Below are 11,058 nucleotides of genomic sequence, written 5' to 3' on the forward strand. Positions count from 1 at the left end.
GATCTTTGCTTACAACTTGGTAGTTCTGTGGCCTCCATAAGTCACTTAACTCCAAGTCTGTTAATTTATCTGGAAAATGGGTGGGATGCATTACTTTTTGGGGTCGACTTGATTGGGCTACATAGTGTGAAGATATTTGGTCAAACATTCTGGGTGATTCTTTGAGGGTGCTTTTTCATGAGATTAACGTTTACATTGACCGACTTCGTAAAGCAGGTTGCCCTCCCTAATGTGGGTGGGCCTCACCTAACTGGCTGAAGGTCGACTAGAACACCAGGCTGACACTCCTCCAGGTGGGAGAGAATTCTTCCTGCACGACTGGCATTGTACCGGGAATTATTCTTTTCCTGACCTCAGATTCAAACTGAAACACGGGCTCTTCCTGGGTCTCGAGCCTGCCAGCCTCTGGACAGAAACTACACCAGCAGCTCTCCGGAGGCTCCGGCTCACAGCTCATCCTGAAGATCTGGGGACTTCTCAGCCTCCAGAATTGTGAGAGCAAATTTCTTAGGATGAATCGTATATATTACATAGGATCGTCTAGGTTCTGGTTCTCTGGGGAGCCCTGGCTAGCACAGTGGGCGTGCTGGCAGCGAGTGCAGGGTTCAAGACTACAGGAGGTTCAGACACAATGAATGCGCCATCCTCAGAGCAGCCTGAACAGCGTAGCTCAGTGCAGGACAGTGTTGGTGTAACTTCCTTACCACTTGCACCCAGATGGCTGCCCTGGGGGTGCTCGGGGTTCCCCTCCGGGATTACCCTCCCTCCCTCTGGTCACTGACTACTGTGACCCCCAGGACCTCGTCTCTGCGACTCCACCTCTCAGCACCCGCAGAGGCATCCGTACAATGTCCACTTTGGGAGGCGCCTTCTCAGGCTCCGGGGCATTGAATCCGCCACAACGCCTGAGGCAGGGAGCCCGTGGGGCCCTCGTTCCTATCAGTCAATCGGGGTCACAGGCTTGCACCCTTCTTGGCATCAAGGGGGGTCTGGCTGGGGGTTTTGAATCTTGTCCCCATTAATCTAGTCATGCGACGTGACACATCACGTATCTACGGTAAATCTCAGTCCTCTAATCTTTTCAAACGAGTCTTTATCTTTGCGTTTCTCCAGGTGAGAGTGTGAAGGGGGCTCCTAAACCTTGGACGTTGCTCCCCTGCAGCACAGAAAAGAACTGAGGAGAGAGCCCAGGGTGTTCCTGATGCTGAGGGGGCCGTGGCCCACGTGGGGATGGACCACCTCGGAGGCCACGGAAGACGCCCCCTCACAGAACCACAGGCCAGTGGCCATTGCCGGCTGTCAGCCCCTTTCAGGAACGCTCAGCCGCAGGCGGCCCCTCCCCAGGGACACACCTCCCAGGGCAGACACAGGGGACTCACCCCGTGAGGACACACAGGCCCAGTGGGCCCCCCCCGAGCATTGTCTCAGCTCAGGCTCCCTGGGCATCACCACCGAGGCAGGGCCTCCGGGTGACCCGACCTCGCCCTCTTCCCACTGCCCCTTCTCTGGTCCCATCCTCACGAGTGACCCCTAGGGGGCTCCACTGAGCACCTGCCCCCCAACATCTGTCCAGAGAGGCAGCGCAGACCCCAGGCCTTCTCCCCCCACCCGCCCTCCGTCTGGCTTCTCTCTTGCCTGTCTCTGCACTGTGACCACGGCCACAGAGAAACGGGAGGGAGGTCAGCAACCTGCTCTCGCTCCCCAGCCCTGCTGGCCGCGCACAGCCGCCATCCCATGTCCCGGGACGGGCGCTAAGGTGACGGGCAGAGGCCTCCGAGTCCCTCATCCCGCCCTGAGCTGAAGCACCTTGACCCTGAGCTCGCTCAGGGGACAGGAGGCAGGCGCACAGTGAGCGGGAACAGAGTCCACAGGAGGTAATAAACCCAAAGCAAATGTCACCCAAGCTAGCAGACGCGGCAAACAGGACGGACACTCGGGGAACAAGAGGGAAACAGGAGCCGCCCGCGGGTGCGACGCAGGCATCTGAACCCACAGGGCCTGCCTGAGAGCCCGATGATTTTTTAACAATTTCAAGTAAGCGTATGTAGCTGAGTAAAGCTAATTCCCACCAGGGATTTTTTTTCCAGTGGTTGGTGCCCTTCTGCTGAGGACTGTCCCCACTGTGGGTCCTTCTGCCTCCGCGACGGCCTCTTCGGTTGGACAGCATCGGTTCACGCGGCCGGGAGACACTCCCTGGATCCTCCAGCGCCTTCTCCTCTTGCGGGGTCCCCGAGGCCCCCTTCCCGCCTCGGGCAGCACAGACCCCCGTGGGGTCCGGCAGCAGGCGGGCGGTGGGTCCAGGCAGAAGGGAGCCGGGCGCCCCGCCTTCAGGCTTCATTTTTTCAGCCCAGCGGACAAGTTTTTTTATTTGTTTGTTTAATTGATTTCTTGTCTCTTTGTGAGTTTGTTTTCTGGGGAAGGGGCATTCAGTAAGTGCTGGAGTTTTTGTCCGAGAGTCACTGGTCTGTCCTGACCAGGGTCGTCCTCAGTGATTCAGATTAAACAACTTCAAATACATAGAGCGGCCCCCTTGCTTATAGCGACATTTAAGAAGGTGATAGATTCTGGGGCAACCCCTGAAGGTTAAGGGTAAGAAAGACTGAAAAATGCAGAATAATTATACATGAGGAATAAAGTTCTTATGTTTCTTTTTTTTTTTTTTTCTTTCCCTCCCTCCCTTCCTCTCCCTCTCTGTCTGTTTCTTTCATTTTTTTTCTATATTAGCTGCTTTCACTATGATCTCTTCATGGTTCAGTGTTGGGGGTAACACATGCTTTCTTTAGGTAGTTTGAAAATTTGATGTCCCTGGAGCTTCCTGAACCCCAGAATGTGGCTCAACGTCTGAGTCTGTGCTTTCCCTGTAATAAGAGCTCAGATAATTTCAAATAAATAAATAGGATGGAAATTGCTTCAAAGAAACTTAATTTACTAAATGTGGGGAAAGAAGCCGTTAAGAAACTTCACAGACAGGAAACCGTTTCACGTAAACACACCGATGACGGACGAATTGGAAGAATTCAGGGTTTGCAATTAAAAATAGGAAACTGTTGACTGAACGGATTACTAATTCAGAGGATTATCATAATTTCATTAACACCACTCCAGGCTTAAAAATTTCCACCTAAGTGGCACACCAAAAGATTGTTCGCTCTTATTGCCGGCAATTAATCATTAGTGACTATAATTTTCTTAGTAAGCATAACAGCAGCAGCAGCGAACCCCTGGGAACCCGCCCGCCGGGGGGGCCCTGGCCTGGCCTCCAGACCCCACCTCCCCTGGTTTCCCGCCTACATCACTGGTCACCCTTCTTCACAAGCCAAGTGCTGCCCTGTGACGCTTCAGACCCAACTCCCTGGAGTTCAAGTGTCCCTGTTACTCCCTGGGCTGCGTATCCAATAGAAGGTTCCTAATCTAATAAAATATTACTACCACCCTGTTATTATTAATGAGTGATATTTTAAAAAATACTATGCATCTGACACTATGCAAAGTGCTTTACATACACCCTGTTCAGTTCCACCTCAGTGTTTTAAGATCGATGCCATCGTCACAGCGAGGCTGCAGGGCTGGTAACGGACCCCGGGCGACACCGGAGGGTCCGCTGCGGGGCCGGCGAGGCCTCGGGGAGCCCGCCTGCTTGACTGCGGGCGGCACTGCGCAGACTTACCCAGCGTTCCGACCACGCTTCAGTTTAAAGTTTCTTTCTACAGCGTGTTGCTGCGTCATATGACGTGATACTGAATAGTTATACTAGTACACTGTAGTATAACTAGCATAACTAGTACATACTAGTAACTGTATTTCTTCAAACACCCATATTTCAAAATCAGAATTTACAAACTACCGCCTAAGAAGTCTTTTTATGAATTTGTATGCGATTTGCTTAAGCATCTGTTGAATGTTAATATCGGTCCTCTTATAGCTTAAGCTATGCCCTGCGTCACACAGCATGGGCTGCTTTCCTTAGAATGCTTTCATTCGTGATTACAGCACTCCGTGGACGTTTCAGAAAACTTGGGAAAAACCTAAAAATTATCAAGAAGAAATAAAATCACTGCCTGAATAAGCCCGCCACCGAGAGGTGACCACTGCTACCACTTTTTAGGGGGTGATTTCCAGCCCTATGTGGATTTATATATAAACTAATAGAAATATAGAGGTGGAGACACGCGTATGATATTCACAGAACGAAAGTAAAATGATAAATACACCGACTTAGTGCCCACAGGGAAGGCCCCGAGGGAGCGCCCTCGCCCTGCCCGTGTGAGGCCACGGAGGCCGGCCGGCCGTGAACCAGGCAGCTCTCACCAGACACAAGGCCTGCTGGAGCCCTGACCCTGGACTTCCAGCCTCCAGAACTATGAAAATAAATATCTTTGTTTATAAGCTCCCCCCGGTCTGTGCTGACTTTTTTAATATATATTTTTATGGATTTCAGAGAGAGGAAAGGAGAGGGAGAGAAACACCAATGATGAGAGTCATGGGTTGGCTGCCTCCTGCAGGCCCCCGCCTGGGGATGGAGCCCGCAACCTGGGCATGTGCCCTGACAGGGAATTGAACCCCGATTTCCTGGATCCTAGGTCGATGCTCAACTGCTGAGCCACGCCAGTCGGGCACCCGAGGATATTTATTCCATTGCTTTTCAGAGAGAGTAGAGAGGAGAGAGAGAGAAAGACAGATGGGTGAGAGACACATCAATTGGTTGCCTCCCGCACGCACCCCAACCAGGGTGAGCCTGCAACTGATGTACGTGCCCTTGGCCGGAATCAAACCCAGACCCTCCAGTGCAAAGGCCGATGCTCTAACCACTGAGCAAAACCGGCCAGGGCACCTTGCAGCCTTTAAAAGACCAAGCCTCACACACACATAGCATCGGTTTTCGAGTTAGATGTGAGATCTAATCATCACTCGGAAACTCATTAGCGACGTCACCTCGGAAGGTTAACAGTGTCCCCAAACCTCAGGTTGCTCCTGTGTTTAATTAAGGCGACATCCCCGGCCTCACAGCGTCCCTGTGGCGAGCAAGTGAGATGACAGATGGAAGCACCTGGAAGCGATGTCTGGCCCACCCCAGGCAGGCAACACGCCTGAAAACACTGCGCGGGGGGGGGGGGGGGGGGGGGGGGAAGTTTCCAACACGTGACTGCATGCCTGTAAAATGCTGTCGTTGCTCTTTTCTGCAGTTTTCCCTTAAACTTCACCACACACAGAAAGCTGGGAAAGAAACAACTCCCCTAGCACAGTTCCCAAGGAATTAGGACTGCGTCCTGTCGGCCTAACTTCCAACTGAGAAATCGGCACATAAGTGTCATTCAATAAACCAATAAGTAATAAATCAGTAAACCAATAAAGGGACCTATACAAATAATTATATTTAGATAAAAATGACTATTGCAGCAAACAACTGAACTCCCCACAAAAGAATGGATAGACCATGAGAAATTAATGGTGAGAATTATCTCAAAGAATAAATAATATAAATAAGCACCTTAGTTATTTAAATGCAAATAAAAATGAGATTAAACTTTTCAATAGCTAGGTTGGTAAATACTTTCTTTTATGGGCTAAAACTAAGTGCTGGGAAAGGGGGTATCATGGGGAACCCCCATGTGCAATGGGGAGGCACTGGGACAGGCTTCCTGAGCATGAGGACCCTGGACGCAGAGCCCTAAGGCTGCCGACTGACTGCAGAAGAGACGGGGAGGGGGGCTGCAGGAACACCCCTGGCACCTCCCTGTGGGGCAGGTGGATGGAAACCGTCCACCGCAGGACCCCGTGTCAATGTTCGGATAACGACTTCAGTACGGGATGTGTCCTTCCAGCACGGGGAGGGCGTTCAGGGCAGATTCCAGGGCAACCGTTCCCCTCCTACAACAGATTCCCAGCGCCGGAGCCGCGGCATCCCCGACGGCTGACCTCGTAGACGGGGTGCTTCCCGGTGGGAGGGAGCTCGGGGCGCTTGTACCCGGCCTTTATTCTCTGAAGAAGGAACGAGACACTTCTCTTCCCCGACCCACGGGAGGCCCAGGGGCCCTGGGGGCAGGCGTGGGAAGCGAGCCCTGGGGTGTACTTCAGGGCCCTTCAGAAAGGGGCCCGTTCAAAGCAGCCCCTGGGACGTGAGGGCTCCCGGGGGGGGGGGGCTCTGGAACAAGGGAGGCCTGAGGGGCTCCAGGCACCTGTGACCTCCGGCCTCCGCGCCGTCCTCGGACAGATGCTTCTCCTCGGCGAGACCCCAACCCTGTCCGCCCTTTTCTCGCTTTGAGAGCAGAGGCCGCCCTCCCGGACCCGGAGGTGTGGGCACCCGCTGGGGGCATGTGGGGTGACTGCAGACTCCAGTGGTGAGGCCGGATGCCCGCGGGCTCAGTCACCTCTCAGCCGGCTGTTCACAGTCAGACCTGTCCCGTGGTTCGCCGCAGTGACATCACAGGACACCCCAAAGGTAACGGCCCCTCGGGCTGAGCCTGTCTCCTCTCCGGTCCCGACAGCCCCTCACGCGCGGCATTCGTGGGCTCAGCTCGCGAGGGAGACAGGTCCGTGGAATGTTTCGTGTCTGAGTCCTGGTGGTATTTTTGCTCTAAACCTGCCTCTCTTGTCCCTGCTTTTACTTTAATTAGTCTTGTTTTGTAAGTACTATTATTTTGCCGTTTCCCCAGTGCTTTCGGGAAGGCCTCATTGATTCCATTAAATGGCATATTAAATCAAACTCAGCGTGGTGAAAGAGAGGGAAAAATTGTATATTCTTTACGTGGGAATAATAACATTTCTCGGTGAATGAACTGCCATCGCCGTTTCTGAGAAATTAATTGCGGGGTGTTTTCTGAGAAACGAGGGAATTAAGGGGCCTGTTTAGCCTCTGACAAGTCCCGATAGGAAACCGGACAAATGCAAACACCCCCAGGGTGTGGCCACACTCCTCGTCCTCCTCCTGCCGTCACCAGCGCCCGAGGACCGCGGAGGGGGCGGGTGCACTGCCTGGTTCCACGTGGGGAGGGGCGGAAACTTGGGCAAATAGTTGCTGTAACGGGTGAGAACACAGAGCTCTTCGACTGTTGAAGGCAAACATTTGAAGACAAAGATTTTTAAACATAACAGCATCGAACTCCCATAGAAACTAAGGTGAACCTGAAAGAGACTTTAACAGTTTGAAACCACAACGGCCGAGGAACCGACATGTGGCCTAAACTGTAACCTTGACTAAAAGTGAGAAGGGATGGGCCCCACCGGAGACAGAGCTGGCGCCCTTCTCTTATAAACAGGATCTGCTCTCTTATCTTTGAAATTCACCTGATCTATAAACCCTCCTACCTCTGACAGTGTCCCCAGAACATCGCCATTAATTACTCGCCTAAGAAAAGACCCTAACAAGGGAGGGCAGTGGGCAGAAAGCCAGTGCAGGCAGGACCCGCATGTGTGGCAAAGTTTTCTCTGAACTGCTCTCGGGCGGCGTTCTCTGGATTCTGATCAGGAGGTAAAGTTCCCCTAGGTTAGCTTTTCTCATCAGATCATTACGCAAAATATGAAATTTTAACTTAGGTCTACGTTCCGAAGAACCAGATGCAAATCTCCCGCGTAGGAGATGTGGCAGGGTCGAGCCAGTAGGGTGGCCGGGGGCCTGCGACTGGGGCTGGGTTTCCTGGGTTTGAAATGCCCGTTAGACCAGGCGCTAAGACTCTGGAGGCATGAGGCTGGATCAAAGAGAAAGACCGGGCTGGAGGAATGGGCTGGGAAATTATCCGCCTTCAGGTGCCACTGGCAGGCTGGGGTACCTGCCACCAACGAGGCTCGCAGTTCTCAACATGGGACGCTCGTGCCCGGGGGCACCAGCGGGTCAACGCTGTTCTCACATTCAGACTAGGATGTTATTTGCTTTTCTGAAGCTTCATACAGAAGCCGTGGTGGGCCAACTGCTGGCCTCCGTGGCACCACGTGGCAGCCAAGGTTACTGGGCTTCTCCTGACAGGTTCACTTACGAATGCATTTCCAGCCCAGCTGCTGTGGCTCAGGGGCTGAGCACTGACCCATGAACCAGGAGGTCACGGTTAGATGCCTGGTCAGGGCACACGCCCAAGCTATGGGCTCCATCCCCAGTGAGGGGGCCTGCGGGAGGCAGCCGATTGATGTTAAGATGCTGATGCATGGAGGTTTCTATCTCTCTCTCCCTCTCCCTTCCTCTCTCTGTAAAATCTATAAAAACATATATATATTTTTAAATGCATTTCCAGTCCCCAACTCAGTCCTTTCTCTTTGCGGAGAAATGAGCACCTGCTGTCCTGTTAGGCTCCTGGACAATTAGATGGGTTGGCTCAGCTTCCCTGGGACCCATCACCAGTGAGCACCGACAGGGCAGATCCCTGGGTAGTAAGAGCAAAGGATTCCGTCCACTGTGGCTCTCCAGACCCGTCCCCCCTAAATGGGCTGCGGTCTGCTCTGACCACCTGTTAGTGGCAGGGATTATATTTGCTCAGTGCCACCACCAATGAACGGCCTGATTGCCCTCAGCACCTACACATGCACCTGCTGCCACCTCTCGTCCAGGCGGCTGGGACGTCCTGCTGGGAAAGCCGACCTCCCGGCCCCTGCTCCCGCCCCGGGAGGCACTGCCCTCCTTCGGCCTACAGCCTAGAAACGTGTCCACTGTTCGCCTGGATAGAAGCAGCCGGGGGCTCACTCAGAGATGAAACTCTTAGCCCAGTCCTATGACATGTTCAAAAACAACACGATTCATATTATGCTGAATATTAAGGAAAATATGCCGGAGGAGATAAGAGGAAGTGCTTTTAGTCAGTGTGATAGGGGGAATAATTTACTGCCTCAGAGTCTCATTTCTCACCACAGGTTGCTGTTTTCTTTATCTTTATAGCATGAAAAAAATTATTTCAAACATAAACAAAATTACAGATAAAAGTGTACTGAGCCCATCGTTCATTTGCAATAATTACCAACTTGTCGCAATTCTTTTTTTTAGTTATATATCTTTTCAAACGTCCCTCCCAACCCAGTTGGGTTTGAGGCAAATATCAGAGCATAAATTCACAAGTCCATTAATATGTCACTATCCATCTCTGAAAAATGAAGATGCTTTTGAAAATAAATGGCCACAATTCCATTATCACATGTAAGCATACTCACACAAAAAACCCTTAATATCATCCACTCTCCAGTTAGGATTCAAATTTTCCTAGTTGTCTTATATTAACAATGAATCTAATTACCCATTTAGGATGCAGGTAAGGTGCAGATATTATAATTGGCTGGCATGTCTCTGAAGTGTCCTCTACAATCCTATAGTTTCTCTTCCCACTTCTCCCTGCTCCGTCCGCCCTACGATCTGTTTAGTGAACACGAGCTCTGTCCTTTGCAGAGATCCCACCTGTAGATTTGGTAATCACATCGCTGTGGGGATCTTCCGTGTTCTTCTCTGTCCTTTGACTGTCCTGTAATTGTCAATCCGAGAAAGCCTCGCTAAGACTCAGGTCTGATTTTTCTGGCAAGAATTCTTCCTGGATAGGCTTTGAAGCACAGAGTGCAGGGTTTGCATTCTTTCTGTGATTTGAGGAGCCACTGACGACCGTTATCCAGGTCCGTTATTTCATTAGGGGCTCTAGGATGGTAATATTTTTTTCCCCCCAACCAAGATGGGCATTATCACAACTAGATTCACTTATGTAAAGTATCATGTTGGGTTAATAACTCTAGGTCCTTGGGCAAAATGGTTGAACTTCCTATTACTCTCAGTATTTAATCCAAAAGGCATAATATTCATATCACCCTCCAAAGGTGACCGTGAGTGTTACGGTCATAACTAGCTTGCTAATATTAATAATAGGAAGAGAGCAAAGGGGGGTGGACATTATAAACACCATCATCTGGGCAGCTTCACCAGGGAGCTGCAACTTTATAAGCCCCGGGAATGACCCATCCAATCCCTGAAAATCACTGGGGGAAGGGGTCCAACAAAGGGGAGAGTGGACGCATGCACAGTGAAGTCGCCGTGACATAGAAAAGGTGCCCGCCTGTAGTAAGAGCTTCGGCTGGGAGGGTGGGTCCCAATGCAAGCCAGCAGAAGTCTTTGGGCACATAACCCCCAGACAGAGGGATTCTCTCTCTCTCGGTCCTCTAGCTTTGCTCTTGTTTCCTTGCACTCGCTTCTTCTGTGACCCACCCTAGCCCGTCATGTGACCCTACAAGCCTTATGGCCCCCGGCCATGAGCGCCCTCCTTGTGATGGGTTGTAACTGGGAACACAGCTGAGCGAGCCTGAGGCTGGACTGGGCTGTGCAGACATGGAGAGGAAACTCTGCGAATGGCTTTGATTCTAGTCCTGCTGAAGACAAGACTGGACTTTTCTATGACAGGACAGAGCCTGATGGGACCCTGAACACCCAGCGGCTTAATTCCATAGGAATTGTTTTCTGTGATATCTGATATCTCACTGTCCCACGGGGGCCTCAGGAAATTCTTATTCCTACAGCACCCCAACGGTCCCACTTCTAACAGTGACAGGTGGGGACGCAGAACACACCACGCCCGATACATGAGGACTATGTGAGATAATGCAGCAATTGTTGTTCCATAAAAAATTGGGGCACCTTGGCGTCAATCTATCTGTGGGTCCCTCAGGGAACATGTAGAATGAGTTTCCGAGGGGTCACAGGCGCAGAGGTTGACCCAGCAGTCCCTTCCTCCCCTTGGTGGGGGAGGCGTCCCATTTCCAGCACTTCGGGCTGCTCTCGGCTGGGCTGGCTCAAAGCAGCAGACAGTCCCATGTCGAGGGGCAGAGAGCGGAGGAGCGTGAGGAAGAGAGCCCTCGGCACAGCGGCCGCTGACCTGGGCCTCAGGAAAGCGCACAGTGGGCAGAGGGTCGCCTGTGCGTGGCAACAGGGATTTCCGCTCTTCAGGGCCCCTGGCAGGTAGGAGAGGCTCAGTCTCGCTTGGATACTATGGTGGTTGGCATATGCAGGGGTTTGGAACATGCCACCCCAATATATGTTGCTTTGGCACGTTGATTATTTAGAGCTGAAGGCGCCTGAGAACCAGCAAACGCAGGAAGAGCCGAATT

The sequence above is a fragment of the Miniopterus natalensis genome, chromosome 2 (assembly GCF_054644295.1).
Source record: "Miniopterus natalensis isolate mMinNat1 chromosome 2, mMinNat1.hap1, whole genome shotgun sequence".
Taxonomy (NCBI): Eukaryota; Metazoa; Chordata; class Mammalia; order Chiroptera; family Miniopteridae; genus Miniopterus; species Miniopterus natalensis.